The sequence below is a fragment of the Eumetopias jubatus genome, unplaced genomic scaffold (genome assembly GCF_037043125.1).
Source record: "Eumetopias jubatus isolate StellerSeaLion01/CBP00866 unplaced genomic scaffold, mEumJub1_p1.0 scaffold_3, whole genome shotgun sequence".
Taxonomy (NCBI): Eukaryota; Metazoa; Chordata; class Mammalia; order Carnivora; family Otariidae; genus Eumetopias; species Eumetopias jubatus.
The window spans coordinates 41,173,459-41,195,347 of NW_028274809.1; positions in this window are offsets into that span (position 1 = coordinate 41,173,459).

Consider the following 21,889-nt stretch of genomic DNA (forward strand, 5'->3'; position numbering starts at 1 on the left):
TTCTGAATTTATCTTTTCTAATAATATTTTAGTAGATTCCTTAGAATTTTCTCTATATAAGATCACTTCATCTGCAAATAGAGATAGTTTTATTCTTTATTTCCAATCTGGCTGCCTTTATTTCATTTTCTTGCCTAACTAACCTGGCTAAAACCTCCAGTACAATGTTTAATAGAAGCGGCAAGAAAACACATCTTTGTTTTGTTATGACACTAGGTGAAAGCATTCAGTCTTTCATCATTTAGTATAATGTTAGCTGTGGAAATTTCATAGATCCCTTTATTAGGTCAAACAGGTTCTTTTCAATTCCTAGTTTATTTGATGCTTTTAATTATGAAGGGATATAGAATTTGGCAAATCCTTCAGCATCTACTAAGATAATCGTGAGGTGTTTGGCCTTTATTCTGTTGATATATTGTATCACATTAACTGATTTTCAAATGGTAAAAGAACCTTGCATTTTTGGAATAAATAAGTTATGGTGCATATTTCTTTTTTAATTTGTTGCTGGATTGGTTTGATAGTTTGATGGGAATTTTTGTGCCTTTATTCATAAGAGATGTTGGTCTGTACTTGTCTTATTTTGTGTATGATGAATTTTTTTCTGTTTGGTATCAGTATATTAGTGGCCACATAGAATGAGTTGGGAAGTGTTCCTCCTTCCTTAAATGTTTGGCAAAGTTCATGAGTGAAGCCATTTGAGCCTGAGCTTTTCTTTGTGGGTAGTTTTAAAATAACTAATCCGTCATCTTTTTATGTCGTAGGTCTATTTACCTTCTCTCTTGAGTCAGTGTTGGTAGTTTGTGTCTTTCTAGTAATTTGTCCATTTCATCCAAAACAATATAAACTAGTAAGTTATATAGGAATCAAATTGTTTGGCATGCAGTTGTTCATAGTATTCCCTTATAATTGTTTTATTTCTGTAGATTGATGATGATTTTCCTCTTGAATTCCTGATTTTAATAATTTGTCTTTCATTTTTTCTCGGTCAATCTAGATAGTTTTGTTATTTTGTTGACTTTTACAAAGAATTAACTCTTGACTTTGTTGATTTTCATGACATTAATTTCTTTAATATCTGCTGCATTCTTTATTATGTATTTCTGCTTGTTATATGTACTTGTCCAGATCTACACGTCAGGTATGGTAGGCAGAATAATGGGCCCCCAAAGGTGTCTGTATCCTTAATCCTAGAATCTGTGAATTTGGTGGGTTACATAGAAAAGGGGAATTACTGTTGCAGATGGACTCAAGCCTATGAATCAGCTGTAAGGTATCTGCTTCCTGGCCAAAAAACCTGTGTGTGATTTTTCAGACTCAATCATGGGCAATTATATAGTTGACTCACAGCCAATACATTGGAGTTTCTGAAAAGAATTGCAGTCAAGAACTCAGATCCCTTTGGCTGACCATGCTGCCTTTTTTTTTTTTTTTTTCCTCATTCCTATCCCAGGTACTGCATTCAGGGGTCTCTTGAGGAAAGGACTTCCTCAGGTACTTCTGACAAAGCCTCCTTATGGAAGGAAAAGGAGGAAACTATGAAGGGACACTTTACAACTCTGACTCCGTACTTTTTCACTCCTAGCTCTCCCTTCTTTCCCTTCTCGAGGCCTCAAGGGCATAAAATTGCTAGAACCTTCTGTTTGGGGCTTCCTTGGCAGTAGGACAACGCTCACATCTGTGCTAACTCACCTTACTCTTCCACAGGTATGCCATTCCATGGAAGGAAATGGGAGGGAGAGAAGTCTGCACTTTCTCCAGGTTTAGACTCTTGCTTACACCATCGTAGTGAAAGATTGGAAGGCGCTACTCTTTATTTTGGCTCATTGTTTTTAATTGACTACTCTGACACTTTGCAGTTCAGCTCTCCCTCCAGCTCAGCTGAGCTCCTGACAAGCTGACTTTGAGATATGGAGATTAGCCTGGATTTTCCAGGTGGATTCAATGTAATCACAAAGGTTCTTAAAAATGGAAGAAGGCGGATGCAGAGATCAGAGAAAACATGGAGAAATGAGACCGTGAGTTAATGTAGGCAGTTTTTAGAGGCTGCTAGGCAAAGGAAATGAAGCCCTTTCCTAGGGCTTTCAGAAAGGAATGCAACCCTGCTGACTCCTTAATTTTAACCCAGTGAGGCATGTATCAGATTTCTGACCTACAAAAATGTAAGTTTAAAAACTTTGTGTTGTTAAGCAACTAGGTTTGTGGTAATTTTTTACAGCAATAGAAAACTAATACATGAGCTCTTTAAGTCAAATATACAGTTCACTTGTACATAAGAGAGCTATCTCATCATGACCTATCTCTGTTTTATACTCAGTTCATTTCATATGTTATGTGATGTTTTCCAAGGAGCCATGTGCCATAAATTCATATATCCCAGGGTTTTCTTTCTTTCCATAAGAAATTCTAGGCAACAGTTTGGTGGCTGGGGTGTGGGGGTGTGCAAAATGAGTGGGAGGGGGTCAAGAAGTACAAACTTCTACATATAAAATGAGTTCTGGGGTTGTAATGTACAAGATGATAACTACAGCTAACAATACTAGATTGAATATTTGGAAGTTAAGAGAGTAGATCTTAAAAGTTCTCATCAAGAAAAATACGGTAATCATGTGATGAATGTTAACTAGAATTATTGTGGTGATCATTTTGTAATATATACGTATATTGAATATGTTTTATACCTGAAAGTAATACAATGCTATATGTGAATTATATCTCAAAACGAAATTCTAGGCAACCAAGTGCATCCAACTGAGGAATCCCATCTGAAATGTCCTTTGCTTGTCAAATCTGTCATTAGCATGTTTATACGGAGATGGGGCTGCCTTCAAATGCCTTCACTCTTTCACGGAGGCTTTCCCCTTTTCCATAGCTAGGGATAATGTATTACAGCCTATTCTGCTAACTTTTCCTACTGGACCCTTGTTTTTTCCTTTGTAGGCTATGTCTCTAGATGTTTTGCTCTAAAGAATTTGAAAAATTTATCTTTATAGTGACCCTCTAGCAAGGTATTGTACAAATTTTGCTGCCTACCTGATTATAATCTTGACATAAGCAGCCAGGATAGAGCTGAATTCCCAACATAGGCTGGGTGGTTTAAAAAGAAAAAAAAAAAAAAAAAACAAGGATAAAGCAACTCCAGGATCTCCATTTAAGCTGAATATATCTGGTGAGCAAATGGGCAAAGTATTTCCAATATACCCTGGGCAGTACAAAGTGATTTCAGCACACTTTGGACAGAGATAATACTCCGATGAAACAGAGACATCTTTGTGGGACTATGAGTGGGATTACAATATGTTGCTTGAGAGATGTTATCTCAAAAAAGAAGGCAGTAAAGAGTAAAGATGATGAATTTTAGGACATATATTGATTTTAATGAATACATCAAAATTTTCATTTACTTTTAACAATAGGGAAGAGAATATGAAATAAAATTTATAACTTATACATATTGAAGTTTCTAAAGCTTTCCCTTCCCTTCTGTCATTTATCATAATGGTCCCAGAAATGGAAACTACAAAGATATATTAAGTCCAACAAAGATTTTAAAAACTTACTTAATGAATATTGTGCTTTCTTTTTTGTAGGTATAATTTTAAAAAATAAATCACTGCCAAAGAGGAAATAATCTGTGCCAAAACAATAAGTGGCCACGAAGAAAACAAATTTTGTAGGGGTTAGGAGTGGCTAATAAGGAAGCATAGTGGATGAATGTTCCTCAAAATGTTTTATAGGTTTGCAACACCATTGGGAACATTGTATTTATCATATTTTGAACTGAGAAAACCAAATGATAGTCCTTCAGAGTACACATACCAATGATAATATATAGCATAATTTAAATTATTAGTATTTAGATCAAATTTGAATGAGACATTAATATGCAAGGTCCATTTTTGTCTATACATATATCATGAGTATCATTGGTTAGGGCTTTTTATTGAACTAAGACATTTTAGGACTTACAAAATATTCTGAAACATATGTTTGAAATGCACAAAATGCTTAAGTCCTTAAATTTAAAACATATGTCCTTTTTTTGCTTCCTTGCTCTTAGTTCCAAAGACCAGTTGAGCTTAGGAAAGTTTCTAATGTGATAGCTGAATTTTCAAATCACAACTCACTGTTTAGTAAACTTGTTTCCATTCCTGAAGCACTCGCTTCTGAAATAGTTGGTATTTATCTAAAACACAAAACTAGACATAAAAATATTCCTTCTCTAGAATTAGACAAGTGTGAGTTTGTGATGTACTGTATACATGGGGCTTGATCACCCACTCACACCTTCTTGTTGAGAGACTATTTTTCTGCTCTCATCAGCAAGACTCTGAAATGTGGGAATTTGGCTGAAACTGATTTCCTGTTTCTTGCCAGCATGTCTTGGAGATAGCACTGTCGGGAGTGTGATGCGAAAGAACAGACAGCTGTCCCCAGTCTTGAAGATTCATCTGGTGTATTAGTTTAGAAAACCATCTTAACATCAATTTAACCTTTAAAGAGTATATTTAAAAATAAATTTCTTATGCAGTTGTCTATTAAAAGAATGTGAATTATCTTCCCACTAGGAAAACAACAACAACAACAAAAAAGGAAATCTGTGCTTCAAAATTCGCCCTGTATAGGGTCCATGTCTTAAGGGAGAGCTAGTTGTTTCAGTAGTTAGGATATCTGCACCACTGGGCTTCAACTAATTAATTTTATTTTCTAATAGTATGCCTCAAGGAGGTCACATTATTAAACTTTGATTGAATGAAGTAGCAAGGCCAGAAAGCTTTGACAAGCAATAAAAATTACCTACTAGTCATAGAATCTCAGAAAATCAAATACTACTTACTCATTATTGAAAATGGGAGGCGGATGTGCTGTGCTAGAAGCACACTGAATTTAGAGGTAGGAAAAAAATGGGTATGCCAGCTGCTACCATTTCAGTTTAAGCAAGTTAGTTGATTTCCTTGAACCACGCTCATCTATAAAATGGAGGTAATGAGAATACTCTGTTGTCAAAATATTTTTGAGAATTCAGGGTGATAATAAATGTGACAATATTATACATACTGAGAACCACAAAAATGTAATACACTATCATCATTATATGTATTTTAAATAAAAGGCTAAAATATTTCCCTTAAAATGCTGTGCCTTTGAGCATTACCTAGAGGGCTATATCCCAGTGAGGGAGAAATCTCATAATGAAATGCAGTTGTTGTACCAAGAAGTTTCAGTAATGCTCGACAGGACTCCCTATGAAGAGTTTTCCCTTTCTGTCATTATTTGCTTTGCTCATAGACTCACTTGCTCTTCAAACAGATTTATCCATTCATACCCACCTGCTCAAATACAGAAACAGTGCCCTAACACTCTCACCTAGCAGGAAGAGCACCTGATCCTAGAGTCTCTAGGAGGTTTCTAACCCAATATAAAGGAGGGAGTGTATCAAAAGTACCATCACTATGGAGATATGCTGTCCCACTGGGAATACTCCTTGACAATAAGAGCCTGTAACTGACCTCACTAAAGATCTGCCATTCTTATCCTCATCTGTGCTGTATCCTAACCAAATCGAGAGAGGTACCATATCTCACATACTGTCTTTCTGCTACTGTTATCTCGCTTTGTCTCCTGACATTGGCCACACCACAGCCAAAAGCAAATCTTATCTTACATACTTTGTGTTAATGGTACTGGCTAACTGAAACTCTTAAAAGTTGCACTGTTTCTGAAGCACAGTTTGGAAATTGTAGAAATTAATGATTCCTTTTGTTGTCTTCATATTAAAAGTATTAGTAGGAATATTTTGACATTAACTGAGATCCTGATACAAATTTAGTGTGCTACCTTCCCAGATATAGATAGTGGGGATTTAGCTTGACTAGCATGACTGACTGATGGGGAAAAAAAAAACGATTTCCTTTCACATAGCAGTGGGCTCCAGAGTAGAACGAGAAGGATAGCACAAAGAAAGAAAAGCCTGGCCTTAAGTGCTGCCACACCTCTGTGTCACCTTCAGTACCTCCGTGTGTGTGTGTGTGTGTGTGTGTGTGTGTGTGTGTGTGTGTGTGTTTAAAGGAGATGGGATGACATTTTGAAGAGTTACCATGTACGTAAATAGTCCACAAAATGTTAAAACTCTATTTTATTCATTATAGAAATCAAGACTGTAGATTAGAATCAGAAATGGAGCTTTAATATACAGACACCTGGGCTTTCCCCAGGCATCCTGAACCAGAGTTTCCAGAGCTGAAGCCAATGAATATCTGTCTCTAAAATGTCCTACTGGTGTTTCTAATATGAACCCATAGTTAGGTATCAATCTGTAGAATTTGGTCTCAGTTTTCCAGGAACCATGACTTTAAGAGAACTTTGTATTAATCTCCTGATTCCTACATACTGGTCCTCAGTAGAGAATGTCATTGTGCTGAGCCAGGGAGAAAGAATGAAGGATGTGGGATTAGAGACTGATCAGCATTCTTGGGTCACTGTACTCTGTGAGATACAGACTGTATGGTCTGAAGAGTCGGTAAAATCCTAGGAAATTACGAGAAAGCTGACTGCCAGAATTCTGTTTCATTATAAAATAATCTTACTAAAAATAATAAAAACATATGATAAAAAATAAAACAATGGAAATATTCCTTTTCCTACCCACCAACCATTACTCTTACTCCCTATAGTCAACTTGGAAGTTAATAGTTTCTAGAGAAAATGAAAGGGAGAGGAGGGAAGGGGAGGAAAGGAGGGGAGGAAAAAGGAAAGGAAGGGATTCAGTGCATATGCCCCCTTTTGTTTAAATGGGAAAGACTGGGGAAAAAAAAGGGAAAGACTGTTACTCACCTTTCTTTTTCTTTATAATGTACTTTTGGTGATCTCAAAATTAGCACAATATAGATGTCTCTTTTTTTTTAAGACTTTATTTATTTGACAGAGACACAGTGAGAGAGGGAACACAAACAGGGGGAGTGGGAGAGGGAGAAGCAGGCTTCCCACAGAGCAGGGAGCCCGATGCAGGGCTCGATCCCAGGAGCCTGGGATCATGACCTGAGCTGAAGGCAGACGCTTAACGACTGAGCCACCCAGGTGCCCCTAGATGTCTCTTAATACAGTGTTATGTTGTGGTTACATAATGTTGTGTCTCAGTGTATTAAAACATTCTCCCATTGATTGATTTTGATGTGGAGCCCCTACTTAGGAACTTCTGAGCTAAGAGTTAATTTTCTATCAATTGTGCACTATGGTAGATGTCAGCCTGTTTCTGAGATTTTGCTATTACAGAAAATTCTGCAATAATTTCTCTTTGTACTTGTGCTAATATATCTTAAAATATATTTCTGGAAGAGAAATTTCTGGGTCAAAGAGTATTTCTATTGTTAATTTTCACTTTTTAAATATTATCCACCCTTGGTCCAAAAATTGTACCAGCTGAAATTCCCATCAAGAGTATAATAGTGCCTGTTTTCTCATACTCAACAATAGTATTTTTGGTCATCTCTTTATTTTTACAAAGATTTAGATTTTCTCTATTTTATTATCATCACTATCAACAGTCCTGTATTGAGCAGCACAGTGTTACCCCCAAATTCCCATTTAATCACTCATCTACCCATTTGCTTACATAACAGGGAAATCCTATGGGATCCACACAGCCATTAAAAAGGCATCAATTCCATTAAATTTGCTTCCTCTCCTATGAGTCATGCATGTATAATGAGAAATGCATATATTCTGGATACTTGCCAATAGGAAGAAAATAACATTATTGAGTCTAATTGAAAATATGTTCATTTTTGAAACTCATAAAATCTGCAGCTTAGATGAGAAGATTTTTGATTCATTGGGGATTTCAAATTTACAATTTAATTAAACTTAGGGTATACTTCTGAGAGACTGAATTTTGGAGTATAAGAAAGGAGATAGGAACATGTAATTTCTTTATTATGTGAATAGCCTCATATATAGATATTTCAGTAGTTGCCTGTGTAATCTATGACTTTGTCTACACATGAAATAGGAGATTAAAAAATTAAATTGATGGAGAATGTAAGAACCTCAAAGCTTAAAATGGATTATTTTAGTTCTCCCACCAATGGCTGCTTTTCTTTATAATGTCCCCAAATATGGTTATTGAATGGTAAAAGCCTAATGCAAAATAGACCCTGAGGACAAACTCTGATAAAGAGAAGTTTTAACTTGGGGCCCAGTTAACAATCCCATCATTGACCTTGTTTAAGAGTTAAGGAGGTGGTAGCAATAACCATCTTTTCTGATAATTGATAAGCCAATGATAAAATTGTTTTCTTACGTTATCAACAATGTATTTAATTGCTGCGGTTTAAGTTGATAACTTGAAATTTGATTTGATCATTTGCATATTCTGGACAAAGAGAGAAGTTTGTCATTTTCTTATGGAATCATTTCATATCAAGGTCATATTCAGTTTAGAGGGGCACTCAGTTACTAGTAGTTGAGATACCTGTACAAAACTATTTAAAAATGGTAGCATAAAAACTGAGACTTACCTAACTCATTTTTTTTAATTTAAATGCAATTAGCCAACATTAGTACATCATTAGTTTCAGAGGTAGAGTTCAATAATTCATCAGTTGCATATAACACCCAGTGCTCATCACATCACGTGTCCTCCTTAATGCCCGTCACCCAGTTACCCCATTCCCCCTACCCACCTAACTCATTTTTTTCTAAGTACACAACTCTGGGAAAAAAAAATCGACTTCTCAAACAGATCTAGGTGAGAGAAAACACACACATTATTTGATCTTTAATTATCTATGATATGTGGATGCATAGGTAGTAGCTAGATAGATGAATGGAGGTCTGAAATGATTAATGTCAGACTTTTAGCAAAACTTCCAACGGAGAACTGGAAATAAAGTGGAAGAAACAAATTAGGACTGCGGTATCTATGATAAAGTTATTTGTGTGCTGCTTGTCTTGGTGTGTGCAGTTTGTAAACTTAGTCGTCTGTTTTACAAGTTGTCTTACGAGTTAGTCTTCCTGTCTTACAATTTTAGATTATCACAAGTAGAATATTAAAGAATGATTCTGTACCATTCCATAGCTCAACAAATGGATCTAGTGTTAGAATATGGGTAACTGTGTAAGGAGTACATCGATTCTCTTGATTCTCTTCTCCCAAGGCAAGATATTCACTTAAAGAAAAACATTTATATTAACTCACAGATGAATAACAAATTTTCCTCCCTGGAAATTCACATAAATTAAACACAAAACACATAATGTGCCCAACTGATATAAGGTAGGCTGTGAACTAAGGAATATAATTTTTTAAAATTATGATAAATTTCTACAGTCAATCAAATAAGCCTAACTTAGAAGGGTACAGGCAGATATACCTTGTAGGGTTTGATCATTTTACAAATAAGATATATCTTAATTTCCCATCACAATGAAGCTTTATTCTTGCCATGTGATTTAAAAAAGTTTTAGAATTTGTTCTAAGCATCATGATTTTAAAAATCAGAAGATTCAGTTATAGTTTAGATGTAGATTTTAGTATTTGGTTTCTATAGATGTATAGATATACAGAGAAAATTAACACATAGATAGATTTCAATTTAAATTAACTTTTGACACCCTAAAGCATTAAATGAAACCATACAGTTAAAATCATACACAAAGATTTTTTTCTTTTTTTTTAAATTCATGACAGATAAAATGAGGACATATGTTCCATTTCTGGTTTTATTGGTATAGCTACTTTTAACTGATACTGTATCTTTGGGATTTTTTCCTTGCAGGTCTGATCTTGCAAAGTTAGAATGGATGGGAACCTTTCTATTGCCTTCATGCATTCTGTTTGTGGTTCATACTGGTATAGTTTACACTAAAATTTCATGGGAAAAATGTTCTGAAAATACCTCAATCAATTAAACGGAAAAATAAGAAATTAACCTAACAATGTCCTGTATTGATTTAATGCATTTAAACTAATTACTTGAAAGCATTTCCATCTCTCTGAAGAACAATATCCTCTACACCAAGATTGTATCATTTAACAGATAAATCACCTAGGCTAACACAAATATATATTTAATTTTCCTTTCAGAATTGCCACTGCAGGGTGTTAAACTGTTATTACTGTGACAAAAGTGTTCCAGTAATGAATTAAACAGTTTAACGTTTTCTGCAATGGGTTAAAACAATTCAGTGTGGAACTTAATCTTTAGAAATACTGAAAATACTGAAAATGTGCAACCATCTCACAACTATGAACTGACCTACTTGAAACATGCTGTTTGGAATTAACAGCATGTTTATACATGAGTTGAAGAGTTTAATGGTAACAGTAGGATGATTTTACCTTTAAGATGAAAAATCAGAGAAAGAAGGTTTGCTTTACCGATAAGTATTTCCATACAGCGATATTTCCCCACTGTGCAAATAGTAAAGCTAAAAAATAAGCAACTGTGTCAAGGATATATTGATTTGTTTAGATATTTGCTATAAAATTACATCTTTAGGCCCCCAGGAATATCTAAACAAATAAGAGATAAGACATGTATCAGAGAAAAGGAAAGAGAAAAGCAAGATAACAATTGCATTATGTAAACATACAGATGTGAGTGGGAGACATCTGGGAGTACCGTTATGTAGAACGTAAGTTGCAAAATTACACGTTGTATTTGGGAATGTGGAGAGAGAAGGAGCAAGAGAATACAGATCAAGACTAGTCAGTGAATGATCTCATAATTTAAGGATTTTTATTGATTTATGATTTTTCAATTGGACATATTAAACTAAGGGATGACAAATCTGCGGTTTAAAGGAGTCCAAGAGGCAATGTGTTCACAAAACTCCTGGGAGGGAAATGCAATGAGATCTTAAAGAGAGAGGATGGCAATGGAAATAAAGAACAGTTAGCCTTTTACTGCATATGGGGAGATAGAATTTTAAAAATAAAAGATGGTTAAATGTGAGAAGTAATGGAGATAAAAACATGCCCAATAACTTTTTTTTTTATTATGTTCAATTATCCAACATATAGTACATCATTAGTCTTAGATGTAGTGTTCAGGGATTCATTAGTTGTGTATAACACCCAGTGCTTATCACCACACGTGCCCTCCTTAATATTGATCACCCAGTTACCCACCCTCCACCCCCTCCCTTCTGTAACTCTCAGTTTGGTTCCTGGAGTCCAGAGTCTCTCATAGTTTGTCTCCCTCTCTGATTTCTTCCCATTCAGTTTTCCCTCCCTCCCCCTGTGGTCCTCTGTGCTATTCCTATGTTCCACATATGAGTGAAACCATATGATAATTGTCTTTCTCTGCTTGACTTATTTCACTTAACATAATAGCTTCCAGTTCCATCCATGTTAATGCAAATGGTAGGTATTCATCCTTTCTGATGGCTGAGTAATATTCCATTGTACATATGAACCACATCTTCTTTATCCATTTGTCTGTTGAAGGACATCTCCGCTCCTTCCACAGTTTGGCTATTGAGGACATTGCTGCTATGAACATTGGGGTGCAGGTGCCCCTTCTTTTCACTACATCTGTATCTTTGGGGTAAATACCCAGTAGTGCAATTGCTGGGTCATAGGGTAGCTCTATTTTTAATGTCTTGAGGAACCTCCATACTGGTTTCCAGAGTGGCTGTACCAGCTTGCATTCCCGCCAGCAGTGTAAGAGTGTTCCCCTTTCTCCACATCCTCACCAACATTTGTTGTTCTCTGTCTTGTTGATTTTTGCCATTCTAACTGGTATAAGGTGGTATCTCATTGTGGTTTTGGTTTGTATTTCCCTGATGGCTAGTGATGTTGAACATTTTTTCATGTGTCTGTTAGCTATTTGTATGTGTTCTTTGGAGAAGAATCTGTTCATGAGTTCTGCCCATTTATTGACTGGACTATTTGATTCTTTGGGTGTTGAGTTTGAGCAGTTCTTTATAGATCTTGGACACCAGCCCTTTACATGTAGTATCACTTGCAAATAACTTTCAAGTTTACAACTAGGAGTATGGGTATTGGCATTTTGCTTTTGAAATGTTTCAACAGTATAGGCTAAACATGTATTTTAGATAACAGTTACCAAAAGAAATCACCTATGAAAAAAGAGTGAATGAGACACATCACTTAATAAAACATGTTATTTGGTTTGCTCCCAACTATTAAGGAACAAATCAAAATGGTATAGTCTGCAGTCTGCTCTGTACCAGCACTTAGATGTGAAGCCTTTTCATGTATTCATGGTCTAGCATGAATAGACCACATTAAAAACAACCAATAAAATGTTTCCACTAGATAGTGGTTTTATTGCTTTTAATTATCAGATGGACACACTAAATTACTTTCTTATTTTCCTAAACTTTTAGAGACGTGTTCAGTATAAACTGAACAATTGTTCCACCTCAACTTTCAATTCATTAAGGACTACTTCCATCCTTAACTAAAATTTGGTAATTGACATTGTGCCCATGTTCCTAGCATACATGTTATGATATGCAGTATTATTATCAGTATTATTTGGGAATTAAACTCTATAATAATGACTTCTTTTGACTGCACCCATTTGGCTTAGTTACATTTGAACTGCTATTTCTAAAACCTATAGCCTCAGAAATTTTACAAAAGCATATGACTGTTGGGTGCAAGGGAGCACTGAGAAAAATAAAATTGAGAACCTGAAGGAAGTTTACTTGATGCAAAGAGGAATGATGTCTTGGTATGAATTTACCAGGTTGTTTTAGTACTAGTACTGCTTAAAGCTCTTGATGCTTAAATGAGCTCTAATCCTGTTAAACTTTAACTTTTCAAACGCTGATACTAGCTGTAGCTGTCTTATTTAAAGATGCTAATATTAATACAGCCAATTATAAGACAAAATCACACAAAAACATTTTATATTGTCTGAACTTTGATTCAACTATAACTGAAACTGAAGGTATATGAAGACAGAGAAGAGAGAGTGACTTGTCAGCCTTGGTCAACCTCTAGTTTTTTGTTTGTCTGTTTGTTGTATTTGTTTTGTTTTCAGGTCTTTGAAAGGGATAACTGTACTAACACAAGGTGTGGTACCTCTAAATGACTCAGGTATAGCCCTGCCGAATCCCTATTTTTCGTATATATTTAAGCAAGGACAAATAGTCCAGTAAGTATTGCTGATAAGCAGGATGAACAGGAAATCCTAATTTTGGAAAAAAGGAGAATGTGAGGTAAATTGAACAGTTCTCATGAATTAGTGCTTTTCTGTAGCAACAACAAAATTAGTTTATAGTGACTATATGATCATTTTCATCCAGATGGTTTTGTCATCACTTGCAATATTTAGAGATTTTAGAAAGTTTCCCTTGGGTTCTGTGAACTACTTCTACAATACTTGGTAACATGTGTCACCACATCACTTTTATTTATGACTGTGAATTTTCCCTATCACAACCAGTTCCTCTCCGTGAAAAAAGAATATGTAAAGGTGATGGTAATAAAAATCACGAAGACGTTTATTTTGTGTAACTCTGATGCGGGGAAGGGTAGCACATAAATTCATCTTGTCTGGAGCAGAAATATATTTTTGTCCAATTTTGAAGCAATAGATTTTTTTTTTTTTTGATGAAACTGGCAGGCATGTCTAAATATGTTCCAGGGAGCTGTCAGTAGTGATAGTAGGAGAGGAAAAAACTGTAAATTGATAATTACTTTCAAAGATTTGTAGACGTTTATGTTCCTTTGGTAGTAGTTTAATGATTAAATACTTTAAAATGTAGAGGATATTGATAGTATATGTTCATTGAAAATCATTCTACATAAAAACAACAGCAACAAGGAAAACAGTCAACGTAGCCTGGGATGGATTCAAGATTTGAAAAATAAAGCATTAAAAAAAAATCTGAAACCATGACAACTTAGATGCCTAGAGCTTACTTATGAGCTGAGTATATAAAATTTTAGGAAACCGATGAACTTTTAAGGCCAGTGGATAAAAACCAGCTATCACTTTCCTTTCAATAAATATTTGTAGTACTTTTGAACATCATTCCTTAGAGCATTGGCTACATATGTAAGCATGATGCATTTAACAGAATTATTTCTGTCCTCTGAAATGCCAGAAAATGCTTGGGGAAAAATTTAAACCCAAGTATGAGAGGTGAAAAAAAAAATCAGTGTCATAAAAAAATACTGAAGACAAGAGGTAAATAGAAACACTACAAAGGGATTTATAAACATTGAATTTTACCCAGAGACTGCAGTGGCACCAGGACAGCAGATGGCAAAGTGCTAAGAGCACAGGAAGACATCTGAAACCACTGGAAAGTATAATTCAAGAAGCTAGGGGAGGCAACAAGGGACTGTGTGGACGGTACCACGTGTGAGGCAATCATTCACACAGCCATAAAATAATCTTCACCTTTCCTGGCAGAGAAGGAAACTGCAGCAAACAAGCTCCAACTGGGAAAGGTGCACGGTACAATGTTACAGATGAACTCCTAAACGAGGTGGCAACTGTGCATTTAGTGTCCTTCATCAAACCTCTCAGTGGGCAAATAGGAAACAAGGGACTGGCCACGGACCAGGACAAATCCATCTACATAACATGTCCCCTCACCAGGTCGACGCAAAAGTGAGAAGAGCTACTGAACATCCTTGTTCCCTTGTGGAAATGTTAGGATGCAGCACGTTGGAGGCTGCCTACAAAGAAAGGCAGCCTGGGGGTGAGAGAAGAATAAATGGAGAGAGAAGGAGAGAGAGAATATTTCTCTTTTATCTGATGAGATAACCCAATCAGATCTGCTACTTGGATTTCACTGATTACCAAGGCCATTGAGTGCAAATTGAAAAAGTTTATAATGATTTGTAAAGATAACTTGATTATCATAGTGTGGGTAATCACATTTCTAGACACTGAATACACTGAATACATATCTAATAATGATCCAGTATGTATGAAGAATAAATACCTTGCATTATTATGAGTTTGATTAATATCTAAAGCCCCAGGCTTTAAAAAAGAAAAAAAAAAAGAAAGAAAGAAAGAAAGAAGAAAAAAGTGTAGAATTGCTTGAAGGAGTTTTGAAAAGATCCAGACTTCTCATTTTTTTTTTTCAACTGATGAAACCAAAATTCTATTATGACATTTTCCCCGTGTCTCGGTTCCCCCAGAACATTGCATTTTTACTCTTACTTTGTGTGTGTGTGTGTGTGTCTGTGTCTGTGTCTGTGTGTCTGTGTTGGGGGATGGTTTGGGGTTAGGACTGGGAGACATGAAGAGTATTGAAGTTTACCAGTTTTTTCTAGTAAAAGACCACCAGTGGTACCACTCGACAATACTCCTTGCAGCAGAGGAATGCCTCTTGAGGGTCTGTGAGACCCCTCATGAAGAAGACGTTATAAGGGACTTGGAGGATTGGGGCTTTTGTTAGGTGATTTTTAGGGCAGGTTTAAGGAAGCTGGACTTTGTTCTAGAGGCAGGGCTAATTCTTTGATTGGGTATCTTAATAGATCTTATCTACAGTGAAGCCTACCCTAGGCTAATGCAGTAATTGAGAAAAAAGTAGCAGTCATATTAGTAGGATAGGGGGGATTTTGGTCCTTTCTGTGGCTTAGACAATGATCATATTTGATTTGTGCTCAGACACAATTATGTACTGGTCTTGGTTTTATCTTAACCCATCAGGGTCACAGATGAGCATTGTCTCATATAAAATTATTTATGTTCATCAGAAGAATACCACGGCCTAGTCGTGAATGTCAGGCCAGCAACAAGGCTTAGCTAACATTGCCAGGCCAGCACCTGGTTACCAGGGGTGCTTTTCTTTTTCTCAGTGGTTTATGGTGAATCCAACTAATTACAAACAGGTGGCTGTATTTTCCAAATATTATTCAATATAATAATGATGCTCTACTGTCTGTCATTGAACACAATCCAGTCCATTGCATTCTAGGTCTCATTTTCCTTTGCTCACCTGCAATGCCAATGAACATGTTGCATATTCAATAAGTGTAATGTGTATTTAAAAATGAAATACAGAGGAAATTATATTTCCCCTCATAACCATCTTCTTTCAGTGTTTCTTATTTTGTTATATTTCTGAGTTAAAATCGTAAGAGATATATTCCACTTCTTGTCACCTTTTTCTTATATATTCAAATTGTTACCAAGTCGTGCAGAGTCTAACCAAGAAAAACCTCTTGAATGTATCCTAAACTCTCCACTTTAACTCTTGCCTAGTTTGGCTTTGAACTACTTCCAGTATTCCCCTATCCCCAGCCACTTCCTTTTATATAAGCAACTCTTCTCTTATTTGACTCCTTTTCAAAAGCATTTGGTACTCCTTCTTACCCTCTTCCGCTTAAAAGTTACCTTCCACTTATTGCCAAAGATTTTCTTTTGTTACTTCTTTTACCTCAATAGTTAGTGATTCTCATTCTTTTAACCCTTTATCGGTTTTTAAATATGAGAGTTCTGTAGGGTTCTAATCTCAACCTGGGAATTGCCAGGTTGCTTCCTCCTCAACCTGTTCACTGTCCTCCGCCCTGCCCTTGCCCGCTGCGCTGACCTGAAGGCTGTCACCTGCATCATCCAGGCTCCCTGCAGGGGCCCCTCCCTCTGTTCAGTGCACGACCAATCAGGCACCTGTGTTTCCACAGCTCTAGTACCACCTGCTCACCTGTAACCTTAGCCATTTAGGACTAGCAATTGGAAGAGCTTACCACTATTGTGATTCTCCTAGTGCCTCAACATTTCCTGCCTGTTACTGTAACATAAAACTGTCTTCAAAATTCTGGCTTATGGAATTGAGAGTATGAGATTGTCTGCACTCTGAGCAACACATAAATATCGGTTCTTTTCCCTCTGTCTTAGATTTGCATCTCATTACATATATCTTTAACATTCTTGATTTTTATTCATATCTTTACTGAATTTTTAACCAACATTTCTAACTACTACTTCCATATCTTCACTTATGTGCTCCATAGACATTTCAAAAGCAACGTTTTGTTTTTTATTTTTTTTTAGGATGATATTTATTTGAGAGAGAGAGAGAGCCTGTGAGCATGAGTTGGGAAGAGGGGCAGAGGGAGAGGGAGAAGCAGGCTCCCCGCTGAGCAAGGAGCCTGATGTGGGGCTCGATCCCAGGACCCTGGGATCATGACCTGAGCCAAAGGCAGATGCTTAATAACTGAGCCACCCAGACATCCATTCATCTGGAGTATTGAAATATAATTAATTATTCATGTTGATGACAGACTGATCTTTCTGTATTCTGGTTATTTTTATAATCTTTGCCTATCTAAGTCACAATTATGTTCTGTAATCTAGCATAGTGTCTGTTACATAAGCACCAAATGAAAATATTGAGTAAGCGTAGTGAAAGTTTGACTGACCCACCAATTTTAAGTCACTCTGTAGTTTTCTTTTCCTTTGTGAATAAATCTCAAGCCCCTTATCCTGCTATACAAAGCTCTTCCTAATTAGCCTCTTCTTCCTGCTTAGCCTCAGCAAGCAACAGGTCTGTCCTCACTCATTACTATTCCTTTAGTTTCCTCATTCGTAAATGAGACCTGTAAAAAGACAAGAGTTTGTAACATTGTTTGGGGTGGGAAGGAATATAAAAACTTTTGCACAAGTGTGATTGTCTCCTCTTAACATTTTAAACTCTTCTTGCCACAGTGGTATTTTAACATTAAATTGATCATTTCACATCTCTAAACATAAAAAAAAAACGACTTCCCATTATAATCAAAATGAAGCTGAAAATTTTTTAAATGGCTTTTAAGGATTTAAGTTCTTTAGCAGCAACCCACATGCACACCTTCAAACCTCTCTTCGTGCAGTTTTCTCTTTGAGGTCAGCGTTTCCATCACACTGAACTTCTTCTTTCATTTCTTGCTTTTTCATTTCTTGCTTTTTCATGCTTCCTATTACCTTAGTCCTTCTGCAGATTTTGCCTGAAAGGTTTTACAATGCCTCTTCCCCTTATTAACTTATTATTAGCCACCTGTCTCAATCTGCCATAACTAAATATCATAGATTAGATGACTTAAACAACAAACATTTATTTCTCACAGTTCTGGAGACTGGGAAGTACAAGTTCAAGGTACCAGCAGATTCGATGTCAGATGAGAGCCCTCTTCCTGGTTTGCAGATTGCGATCTTCTTATGTCCTCATAGGGTAGAGAGTAAGAGATCATTTCTCTCATGTCTCTATAAAGGCATTAATCCCATTCATGAGGATTTCCATCATTATCACCTAATTATTTCCCAAAGGTCTTACCTCCAAGTACTTCTATTTGGTACTTCTATTGGTACTTTAAACATGGCTTCTGGGAGGACACAGTCATAAGTCCCCCCTCTGTCTGGATTTTCACAAAATTACTACTAATTGTTTACAGGTATTAATATTGCACTGGACAGATTTAACAGACATCGAAGCTTCTTGTAATATTTAGTTGAGAGTACTTATCTGTTTGTAAAATTACATGTGTGTGACTATTTGATTAATGTAATTCTCACAGATTATAAATTTCACTAGGAAAGTTTGTATTTGTTCATTCACCAGTGCCTAGTAGAGTCCCCGGTATATATTATCAGTTAATTAATACCAGCTAAAAGAATGTCCATATTCCCATTGCTCTATAGAGTGGGTCCAGAAGATTAATCAGATTCATAAAGGAATATATTAGCCAAAAAAATATCAAGGACTATGAGACTTGGTGTTCTCTACGTTTTCCTCAAAATCTAAAATCTTATGATTTTCTTATATTTAATGCATAATAAGGGTATTTGCTATCAAATAATGCTTCCGATATTGTTGTTTATGTTGGAGGAGAGGAGGAGCCATACAAAGAGGACTGAGTCTATGCAATCATCTTTAAATAAAAGCTTTATGGCAGGTATAGTAATATATTATTGTTATATAAGGACAAAAATTTAGAATTTTTTATAATTTTTCTTTTGGTTTGCTTAAAACTTGATGTTTCCAACTCTAAATGGAAAAATTCAATATAAGCATCCTGATACATAGTCATATTTGATCATAAGCTGGAAGAATACTAGAGACTTCCCTAAAGAAAAAAGAAATGTTGAAGATGTAATTATTTTAAATATCTGCCAACCACAACCATATTAGTAATAAAAGCACAATTTTGGGGGGTGCCTGGTGGCTTAGTCAGTTAAGTATCCAACTCTTGATTTCAGCTCAGATCATGATCTCAGGGTCGTGAGATCAAGCCTCCCATCTGGCTCTGCACTGGGTGTGGAGCCTGTTTAAGATTCTCTCTCCCTCACTCTCTCTCCCTCTCCCTCCCCCCCAAACAAAACAAAACAAAACAAAACAAAACAACTTTTGTGTGATGTTTTTAAATATTAAAAATAGGCTAATGGTAACCATTACTGCCATCCGTAATTAGGTCAAAATACTAACTTGTTACTCAGTAAAAAAGACACTTGGTAGCTGGAAGAAAGCATTCATGAATAGGTCTGATATATTTAAGGTTCACTTGCTGTATAATTGTGGGGTTTTTTTTGCCTTTCACTATTTGACATGAGGGTGAAAGAAAGAATAGCCTCAGCAAGAAACAACAGGATCTTCTACAAAGACAAGGAACCATAAATAATTTCTTCCTTTTTAACAACGTAAGTAATATGTCCCTGAAAGACACATTTTGGCAAACTAGGGTGAAAAATCTCTATTAGATTTTTATTTTTTACTTGTTTTATACTTTTAGCTGAAATGTGGACATTCTGATAGATATAAGCCCAAAATCACTTAAGATAATTTGGATAGAAATGTAAATCTCAAGACTAGGTAAAATCAGAGAAAAATAGGATAGTGACAAGAAATGTTTCAAAAGTAGTGAAATTATTTTTTAAATTTTTTTTTAAGACTTTATTTGAGAGAGAGAGAGAGATCACAAGCAGGGGGAGTGGCAGAGGGAGAGAAGCAGACTCCCCGCTGAGTAGGGAGCCTGATGCAGGACTCAATCGCAGGACCCTGGGTTCATGACCTGAGCATAGGCAGATGCTTAACCAACTGAGCCACCCAGGTGCCCCTCAAAAGTAGTGAATTTAAAATCTAGTCCATTCTTTCTGCTATGTAGGGTTGAAGGTGCTAGTGTTAGCACTGATTTTTGTTCTTGGTTATAACCAGTTGCCCAGAAAATGGGGAAATGTAACACATTAGCCACAGACACTAACAAGGCTTAGTATGGGAGTTGCTAAGATTTTTGGTGGGCTGACACCACTGACAACCTTTATAATTACCTGGGAAAAAAGCATATAATATTATCTGCCTCTTATAAAGGTGAAAAACAGTCCAAATGTCATCTAAAACATTTGAATGAACTTTGATTGCTATCGCATTAATAATGGATGTATTAATTGTATCTATAATCTTATGATTGATGGACTAATTATAGTATTTAAATTTAGATTTTAATACTTTTAATAAAGTTATTTAATGGAAAGCAGCCAAACTAAATATAAAATTATTATTTCTTCTTTGGTTTATTTAAACATGTCTACCAATCCATGAGCAAAAACTAATGATGTAATGTATGGTGATTAACATAACCTAATAATAATAAAAAAAAAATGTCCAGCTGCTCAAATCATGAGACTTTTACTAAGTATCTATTACTTGTAGGCATCATACCCTAATTGAAGATTTAAAAAGAAAATGAGAAAATAGAGTTCTGAGCATTGGCATTATGAGCCCAATGTGATAAATGATAGCAAATATCTATTTTCAATCCTCATTCAAAGCATTTCAGTTAAAATGTGAAGGAAGAAATATTAAAAGTTGCCTGCCAATCAAGTGGAATATGCTTCCTGGTTTTTAAATAAAATCATGTTTTGTCTTTAAAAAAGCAAAAACATAGCCTTGAATAAAAAGAAGCATTTTACTATAAGCTAGAGTTTTAATGACTATTATACTATTTTGTTACTGTAACCTAAGTACATTTGCAATGTAACAATATAATAATTTTATTCCCCATCTACAGTTTCCACTTAAAAACACAAACATAAAAAACAGAATTAAATTTAGGAGCATAGTAATAACAATACTAATTTTTACTTTCAGAGGATTTTAGTTTGCAAAGTCATCTCATCAAGATTATTTTTCTTGGTGAAGTTAAAAAAACAAAACCTTTTGGCACAGTATGAACCAGACTGCACTAAAATCCCTTATTTGTCTCATATTCATACTTATTTTGAGTCCCTTTTCTCCTGTATATTTCCAGTTCTATCTTCTATTACACTTTTAACTATTTGGGGAAGTCTTTTTTTGTTTCTAATATCTAAATGTTTTACGTACAGATACTAACTTATTTTCCTTCAGTTAGATAGCAGTAGTCTGTATACTTACATGCATAGTCATTTTCCCCTCCTTCCTGTTTCGTTCTGTGGGGCATACAGAGGCATCCAAAGCACAGCTAAGAACAGATAAGAGTGCAGGAAAAGATAGGCTCATGTTCTCCTTCTATAAATACAGTAGTTAAATATAGTTTCAGTTTTCAAGTTGTTTTCTTAAGGGGATATATTCTTTTGTCTACTTAAGTACTACTCTCATGTAATGAAGAAGCATAACATTACTCTGATAGGTTTTGATTTTTCTTGAAAAAAAATCAATTCTGTGTTTTGTTTGTTTTTGCCCTGCATTCTCTGCCTGGATGGTCATGTCAACGTGAATTACTTTTATATATTTGTGTGTGTGTGTGTGTGTGTGTGTGTGTGTGTGTGTATAAAGATTTTATTTATTCGTTTGAGCCAGAGAGAGAGAGAGCATGAGCAGGTGGAGAGGCAGAAGCAGGCTCCCTGCTGAGCCAGGAGCCCGATGTGGGGCCTCGATCCCAGCACCCTGGGATCATGACCTGAGCGGAAGGCAGACACTTAACCATCTGAGCCACCCA